The 7,807-nt window shown below is 37.6% G+C and overlaps 1 long non-coding RNA gene across 1 annotated transcript in view; it reads left to right on the forward strand.

The window, feature by feature from the left end:
• LOC147644494 (uncharacterized) overlaps positions 1 to 1,743 on the forward strand; it is a 194,250-nt gene extending 192,507 nt beyond the window's left edge. Inside the window, exon 6 of the long non-coding RNA XR_015270391.1 lies at positions 1,261 to 1,743. This is a non-coding gene — a long non-coding RNA (uncharacterized LOC147644494). The remainder of the gene's footprint in view (positions 1 to 1,260) is intronic.
• Positions 1,744 to 7,807: the final 6,064 nt, after the last annotated feature.

Genomic DNA, 7,807 nt, shown 5'->3' on the forward strand with positions numbered 1-7,807 from the left:
TGAAACGCAAGTTATGCACGCGCAGCCGGCAGCCGCCAGCCGCCGCTAGATGGCGCCAGTCAAGGCGTCACTCAAGTGTCGCCTGCGCCAGTCTCTCTCGCTCGGCTTAGGCGTCAAAAAATTTGAAAAATAAAAGAAAAATACTGCAGGAGAAGGCTATGGGGGAGAGCGGGAAGAATAGGAGCAGGAAGAAGCTGCGAAAGCTGACAAAAAAAAATAAGAACAACAAGCCGATGAGAAAGGAAACCGAAGACACAGCTGGCAAAGTCTGAGTCCCCAAAGCTATCCAAGACGCCCGACTTGGCCTGGCTCTCCTCTTGAGCTGACATGCAAAAGCAACAACATTAACAACAACAAAAAGCTGAAGAAATTATAAAAATTTATGTACGTCCCTCCTCCTGTTTTTTTTTTCTCCACACTTTTTGCCCATTCAATCTCTGCGGCAGCCAGCTTCTGTCAGCCTGTCCGCCAGATTTGTTGTCCATTTCCAAGGATGTCAGCTGGCAAATGCCTTCAGTCCGGTCATAAATAACAAATGGGCGGAACAGGATCCCTTTGGTTACCCTTAAGGGTAGAGTATTTGTAGGGATTTTTAGCGATATAACAATATTGAAGTATTACCAAAGAAATCTGTAGAGAAATCGGTATTATTATAAGGCAAACTATAAACTTTAAGTATATTTTTTATCAAGAGTCTTTTTATAATAAATTATAATTCAATAATGTTTATGAAACATGAAAGATTTAGGTTCTTATACAACTACGGAAAGCCTTTTACAGTCAAAGTATTGGATGGAATCAAAAATCGATCATATTTTTATGACACTTTTTTTTTTGACAAATCCAAGTTTAAAAATCTCATAACGAAGACAAAAATCAATTAATTTTAATTCGGAAAGCTTTCTTAAGTTAGTTTTTATAAGGCTAATAAATCTGTATACTCAATTAAAAATTTAAAGAAATTAAAATTTTTGTCAATTTTTGTTGGAAATTTTAATGATGTAAACCCTTAAAAAATTTCGAACCATTTTTTCACATTTTTTTTTCTGCATGAGATAGCTAGATCAATCCGGCTGTTGATGCTGATCAAAAATATATATGATTTACGGGATCGGAAATGACTCCTTCACAGCGTTACAAGCTTCCGACTAAAGTGATAACACCCTGCTAGGGTATACAAAGAATTTAAATTAAATACTAAATCATATTCCTTCCATATAAATTAGTTTAACTAAATACAACAAATTACCCTTTTTCTAGGTACCCTTTGACGGCGACCCTTTCAACGCAGAAAAATATGGGAAAAAATTAATTATACAGCTTAGAAAGGGGTGGAGATGGAAGTCGAAGGAAATCAGTAAACCGGCTTAATTTCAAACTCATTTGCAAATATTTACCGGGAAAATCGTCAGACGAACCTAAACCTAAGCCTAAAACCTAAAACCCTTTTTTTGGCGTACCCCAAAAAGACCGGATCCAACGAAAAATATAATATAAAAAAGAAAAACAATAACGGAGATAAGTGTAACAGGTGTACTGGCAACGGATGATGGGCTCAAAAGTTTCCAGCGTTTTAGCCCCATTTTCTTTATTTTTTCCCCCTGCATTTTTCCTTCTTTTAATTTTCCAAAGATTAATTACAAGTCTGGCGTAATGAGAGGATTTCCGGTGCAGGATTTGCTGCGTCCTCCGCAGTAGCTCATATTTCTTGTGTTTAATAAAAATTGAATGAAATTTATGAAATATTTGCGCGATGTGCATAGAAATGCGTTCGTTTCACTGGAGGCCACCTACCCACCACCCACCACCCACCTGCAGTCTCTGTCTGAATCTCAGCCCCGGGACTGGTCTCGTCTCGTCTCGTTGATCTTCATTAGCGGGAGCTGCCGCCGTTGCCTCCATCGCCTTTGCCGGTAAAATGTCTTTATAGACATTCCCGGGAGTCGCCTGGGCCAAAGCTTTAAATTTATGGCAACGCATTTGTGGCGCGCGGCTCTTACGGCCATAATAACACAAAAAAAAATAAAAATCACAACGAACAAAAAAATATATGTATATAACGAGAACCTAGAAAGTCTGGCTAATAAAGCGTCGGCGTTGGGTGTCCGTCTATGTCTATATTCCCCTCCCTCCGTCCTTTATTAGTTCATTGCTGGGCTGAGTCTGCCCCCGCCTGGCTCTTGTGCCTCATATCCATTTACACTTGAATATTTATCGCCTTAACTTGGCCAAGACAGAGGGGTAGCAGGAGGAGAGACCCCCCACTGCGAGCCCCAACATAGACTTGTCACATAATTCTCGCAGCTAACAAGCCAAATGCGCTATTTAACACAACATTTACAGAATGCCTTGAGAATTACCCAAAGGAATGGTCACTTCAGGTGCATAACGCAAGAGTTTCGAATTACAGGTGGGCGTTCTAGTTGGTGTCAAGTATTTAAGGAATGTGCAAGTATTTAAATAATGAGTCAAGATTTTGTCAAAATTGTTAACTTTAAATATTATATTTGCCAGAAGTAATTATTGTAAAGCTATACGAAAGTGCTGCCCAAATTTATCAACATTTATAAACGGTTTAAGCCATTTTTGTAAAAGGCTTATGATCTTCTGAACGTAAACAATCTTTTACTGAAAAAATTCCCAAAAAGAAGACCCAATAATCATAAATGCCAACCTTTTAAGCACATCCCATCGAAGTTAATTTTCAGCGGCTCTCTTTTAAACGAATGCAAAACCGTAGCAGATGCTTTAAATTTAAAAATTTTAAATGTTAAAGATTTGGGGCACAGTTCGATTGCTCTGCTAAATTGCCACTTGGCGCCAAAAATTTATTACGCCCGGCATGTCTCGTTCGCTGTCAGCGTTTAAGAGAATCTGCATAAAACGAAATAAAGAAAACTGCCACAAAAAAATATTGTGTCTTTAATTTAAAACACATTTTTGCGTGCCCCCAGGGTGCGGTGGCAAGGCACTGAGAGAAAATATCAAGTGATTAAGCTTTAACGTAAAAACAAAAAAAAGATTTAGTTAAATAGAAATGTAAAATATATCATGTCTACTGGTACAAAACCCAAGTAACTATGATCAGTAAGTAATTATGATCAATAACTAACTATGATCAATGATTAACTATGATCCATAATAAACTATGATCACTAATTAACTTAGACCAGTAAGTAAATTTGAACAGTAAGTAACTCTGAAGTATCTATGATAAGTAAGTACCTATAACCAGTAAGTAAGTAAGTATGTTCAGTTACTAACTTTGAATACTAATAAACAATGACTTCCAACTTTTGTAACAACATATTTCTGATACTTGGCCGGCAGAAGTCACTTCCTTCCGGAGAAGTTAGAACCAGTTGGGAACCATATGTTATGATGATATGATAACTATGATCAGTAAGTATCTATGACCAGTAAGTAACTATAATTAGTAAGTAACTAAAGTATCTAAAAATATCAGAAAGTTTCTAAGTATGCAAAGGGGACCATGGCAATAAGAAAATAAATTGGAATATAAAGGCTATACCTAGGTCTGACACTACCAATAGCTTCTTCATACATAATATAAATGTCATGGTTAAGACTTACCCCAGTAGAGGACACGTCATTGTTTACTTCCCCTCAGTGTAGTGACCAAGATTGGGTAACTCTATCCAAAGTGAGCTTCTTCCTGATCATCCAGATGTATTGCATTGGCCACGTCATAGTTTTGGGATCGAAAGGTAATCACTATCACTATCACTTGAGATGTTATCACTAGGTACCCCTAGGACCGACTGAGCCGCGCGCGGCCTTAGCGCCTCTATTTATAGTCCCCGAGGAAAGAGAGGAGCAGAGAAAGTGAGCGTGAGTGAGCGGGAGAGGAGTTGCCTCTAGAGATTAACATAGAGCGACTAACATAGCGAGAGAGGGGGAGAGGCAGAGAGGAGCAGCGCGCTATTTAATTTAACTACAATCAATAAGTAACTATGAGCATTAAGTAACTCTGATCAGTAAGTATCTATGACCAGTAAGTAACTATGTATTATCAGTTACTAACTAATAATAATAATAATTTAGGAAAAATGATTATAACTTTTCAAGTTTTCACTCGATTTTCATCCAATTTGATATATGGCCTTTATAAATTAATCTAAAGCTTCCTTTCTTGTTTTATATTAAAAAAGTTTCTTTTTTAATTAACCGAAACTCTTGAATGTAATTTCTTTCTCTGTATTTGAAGCACAGAGGAGAAACATTAAAAATAACGAAAAGCTAAACTGAAACATAAATAAATCTGAAATGTTTTATGTACTCAAAAAGCTGAATACACACACACAAGCACACACATATATGAGACTCGAAAAGTTGTGTTTTGTTTTTGAAAGTTCTTTGGCTGTTGTTGTTTTCTTTCCGTTCCTCCTCAATTCCAGCTTAAACATGCAATTTCTTTTGGTTTTCGCTGCGTTCGATTGCTGCGGTAAAAGCAGGGAAAAGGGGTGGAAGGGGGTACAAGGAAAAGTCGCAGCAGCAGCAGCTGCAACAACAAGCTGCAGCAGCAGAAACAGCAGCAGCAGCAGTGGCGGCGGCGGCGACAAGGACAAAAGCCAACAATGGATTATTAGTGGCACTTAAGCAAACACGCGGGCCAAAAGGTCTGACCAGAACCAGGGAGGTGTGTGTGTGTGCCAGCCACAAGGATGTTGTGTGTGTATGAGTTGTTTTTGTTGTGCGACATGTGTGTGTGAGAGAGCGCAGACTTGCGGTCGTTGTTGTTGTTGTTGTTGCTGTCGCCTGATTTATCGCCAAGTTTGTGGGCGTTTTTAATTAATTTCACTCTGAACAACAGCACAGATTTTCAGCTCATAAAGAACGAATTTTTATACAACATTTAAAAAGGGAATGAAACTAAAAATAATAATAATTGTTGTTTATTTAAGAACCTCAAGAGGTACCCGCGAACACTGCTTGAGAAGTAAAGTGCCTGCTATGAAGTGTGAATAATAATTATTCACGAATATCAAAGGGTGTTGAGGTTTTTGAATGATACAATACACAGGGGAAAATAAGAAAATGAAAATATTGCAGAAACAAGCTTTTCATAAAATAAATAAATGTTAATTTAAATGTGTCGAATAAAATATATTGTTTTCTAAGAAATGAAATAATGATAATAAATGCAATACAATGAAATAATGACTTCCTTCCAAATCATTAAATTTAATATTACAAAGACAAGTCTTCATAAAAACCGTAGTTTATCAAAGTGAAAATTATATTTCCCTTTAGTAATATTAATTTAATTTAATTTTAACTCAAAAGAAACAAACAGATAACTCGCCAATTTGGTGATCCCATTCCTACGACTCTTCCCAATTTTTTTTGCTTCCAAGTAATTTGATTTCCTAGAATCTGGCAAAAGAAATGCACTCGAAAACAAAGAGACTCCCGGAAACTTCAAAGTAATTACATTTTCTGCAGCTAATTTGGTGTTTCCTTTTGCAAAAAGTTTTCGTTTTTAGCTTTTAATTCTAATTTTGACGCAAGTTCTCTGCGCTAATTTACTTTCAACTTGAATTTCTAGGGAATTTTCTGGTTGAGAAGCAAAAAAGAAGAAGGAACTCCAACTTGCGTCTTAAGACACCAAACTTGGCGGCGATAATCTCGGCGAGAGTGTCACTTTGCTGATGTTTTTTGCACTTGAAGTTTTTGCTCGAAAAGTGGGGATTTCCTCAGGGCTTTTCCCCGGAATCAATGGCTGAAAAAAATGTTGCGCTAAACACTCACCAGAAACTTTAAAATGGGGAAACCCGAGCATAGTGCTCCTTGGGCAACAATAAATTCATTTAGCCCCCAGCAACAAGCTCTGGCTCTTCGGGTTGAATATGAAAATTGCGCGGAAGGAACTAATTATGCTGGGAATACGGTTGCACTATTAAATTTCACTTTGTTGCCTGCATAAAGTTCATTATGCGCCGCCACATTCAAATTAAACTCGCCTTAATGAGAATTCTGAGGAAGAAGCAGAAGGAAGGGTGCCAGACTGCTTTTTTAAAAATCGATAACAAAAACATATACCGAACAAAAACATGAGACTGTGACAGGCCTAATCGATAGTCCCACTGATCCCATTTCAAATTTGGTTTTTAGTTGAAGCTAACTAAATGTTTGTTTAAATTAAGTAGAACAAAAAAATAAATAAAAAATGGGGGTAAGAGAAATGCAAATAGCAAATAAACGGTCTGCACACCGAAATGGAAACCAATTAAAAACAAACAGCAAGTTTGCTGTGTTGTGTTTGGCCGATGTCGTTCGTCATGTATGTAAATATTTTCACATCCGAGCGATGTGCGAAAAGTGATTTAAAAGTTTAATTTTAATGGTCAACAAAGGGAGCCGCGAAATTGCTTGTATTTTGGTGGATTTTAAAAATAAAGCAACCCGATAGGAGAGTGTATACAAAATATATGCTAAAATTTAAGCCTGGAATTTTAAGCACAGGATAAATCTAGGTTCAATTTCATTGTAAGGATTTTATTTATAAAATAGGTATTGAAGCATTTTTAAAATAGAAAGGATTTTATATATGATTATGTTCGAAATCTTCATTACACTTAATACTAATTTACCACCCAATACACATGTTTACACTTAAATTAGTAGCTTTTCACATCTTGCAAATAGTTCCCCAAAAAAATGTGACAGTGTGAATGGGTGCATTTTGGTTAGAAATACTTAAACAATCTGGCAACCCATCAGCACTTAGTTTTTTTTCATTTCCGTAAAGCATAATTGTGAAATCTTAGAATTTGCTTTTATTATTATTACTCTCTCCCCATGCTAATTAAAGCACATAAATAAGCCAATATCTACAAGTTTTTCAGCTGTCCCGCGTTAAAGAAGAGTGCCAGAAAGAGCCAGTTAATTGATTTACGACTTTCAATAAAATCGTAGAGAGGCAACTTATCATTACAGCCGCCAACACCCGACCATCACCACCCCTTTTTTTTCGCAAATGTCGGCTAAGCTAAAACAAACTAATTTCAGGCTAGAACCGGGACCGAACCATGGAGGGCAATAAAGTAAGTTAACGATCCCAGCCAAGGAAGGAGAGAAAACTGGAAGCAGCCGTGACATTGAAGAGCCCCAACCGAAGAGTTCTTCAATTAGTGTAAACACAAACGATGACACTCTCCATGGACCAAGGAACCCAAAGAGCAGAGCCAATTTCCAGTGCCAATCCCGAGGTCTCTCGTCTCGTCTCCAGACACTTTAATATTTAACGCCCCTGGGAGCCAGCAGCAGCAGCAGAGACCAGAGAAAAACAACCACTGAGGAGCTGAGCTGGCGACAATGGGGCCCAAACAACGCCAACGAGTATTCCACGAATATGTTCGTGATCATAAAATTATAATTTATGAACAAAAAAATATAAAAAAAAAGCAGCACTGCAAGCTTATCTCATCGCGGGCATCGCTAAGTGCGCACATATGGAGGCAGGGCAGGGTGCGAGATGCATCCTCAGATGCTCAGATGGAGAGATGTGGAGATGCCGAGATGCAGATGCAACACCGACAACAACCCGACAACGATGACAACGTTTGGAGCGATTTTGGAGCGCGGCTCGCGTCAATTTTTGTGGAGTGAGACAAAAATAAAGATAAGGAGATGCTTGCAACCCCAAGCACTGAGAGAAAATCAATTAAATTTGATTAAAGATTAAGAGGTGAACTTTAAAAAAAAAAAGGTAAATTCTATAATTCAACCCTTGGAAACTCATTTAAAATATTATTTGCAGAGTGGATTCGGTTTAAACATACAA

This window comes from Drosophila serrata, unplaced genomic scaffold (assembly GCF_035046125.1).
Source record: "Drosophila serrata isolate PLE 108 unplaced genomic scaffold, ASM3504612v1 contig_165, whole genome shotgun sequence".
Taxonomy (NCBI): domain Eukaryota; kingdom Metazoa; phylum Arthropoda; class Insecta; order Diptera; family Drosophilidae; genus Drosophila; species Drosophila serrata.